General features: G+C 44.8%; 1 pseudogene; it reads left to right on the top strand.

The window, feature by feature from the left end:
- Nucleotides 1–590: 590 nt before the first annotated feature.
- Nucleotides 591–710, top strand: LOC112480587 (annotated as a pseudogene).
- Nucleotides 711–1,200: the final 490 nt, after the last annotated feature.

Genomic DNA, 1,200 nt, shown 5'->3' with positions numbered 1-1,200 from the left:
AGCCAGGCGTCAGAAAGGACAGCGACGAGAGCAGCGTCCAGGCTCTGGGTCCCACACCAGGCGGAGCCCGCGCTACCAGGGTGGCAGGATGAAAACCAAAAGCCCGCGGATGCACAGAGGCCAAAGGAAAAGAGCATCGTGCGAAAACAGATACGGGCTTGAGGGTCACATGCTGCGGGAGATGAACTCAAGGCTCAGAAAGGATAAGAAAGTTTCCAGGATTCCCACCCAGGTCCCCTGACTCCGGAGGTCCTAAAGCTTGTCACCAGCAACCCTATCTCTCTGATTCTCCGATGGGTCTTTCTGTTTTCTAAGAAGACCCCAGTTATGTTGCCCAGTGGAATCAGCTCTAGGCTGGCTTAGCTCAAGACCCAGATCTGCCCTGAAATCACTGTGCGTCCTTGACCTGCTGTGAGGCCATTTAGTCCTCAGAAATGACCTCAGTCTTGGCTCTGAAAACTTGCAGAAGTGTTTCCGGACATAAAAATGCTTTACAGAGGAAAACTCTCCAACCAATCCCAGGTGGTGCCTGGTCTGCATGCACCAGACCTCATCGGGAATGGAATTCTGAAAGCCTCTAAACTCTCTAAGCATTCAGAACTTGTCACCCTGAACCAGCCCGATCCCGACTGATCTTGGAAGCTAAGCAGGGTCGGGCCTGGCCAGTACTTGGATGGGAGACCACCTAGGAAGACCAGGTGCTGTAAGCATAAAACATAAATAAATAAATAAATAAATAAATAAATAAATAAATAAATAAGGGATTGTAAGCTGACAAGGTCCTTGAAATCTGTGAGGTCAACCAATGGTTGCCTTGCCTAAAAAAAAAAAAAAAAAAAAAATATATGATGCACTAAGGTTTTTTAGTCCTTTTAAAATTAATTCAGATGTTTATTTTTCACTTTAATTTTCATGAAAATCCTGTGAGGTGACACCATGTACTAACTCCATTTAACATGTAAGGAAACAAAAAGAGTTGATTTTCTTAAAGTAATTGTATTATAAAGTATTCAATGCAGGAAACAAAATCCAGGTTGGCATCTGAAGTAGGAGGGATTAAATACAGGAATTAGATGTTTACAAAATTATAAGAATGTCTATAGGAGCTGGAAGGCAGGGGCCACCACTGGTTTGGCAGGTTAAAAGCTCAACACAGTCAATAGTTGTGATTCAGGGGCAGGGAGCTGCTGCCGCTGGGCT

The sequence above is a fragment of the Pteropus alecto genome, unplaced genomic scaffold (assembly GCF_000325575.1).
Source record: "Pteropus alecto unplaced genomic scaffold, ASM32557v1 scaffold105, whole genome shotgun sequence".
Lineage (NCBI taxonomy): Eukaryota > Metazoa > Chordata > Mammalia > Chiroptera > Pteropodidae > Pteropus > Pteropus alecto.
Note: the sequence above shows the minus strand (reverse complement) of the source record. Positions and strands in the feature narration are given on the sequence as shown.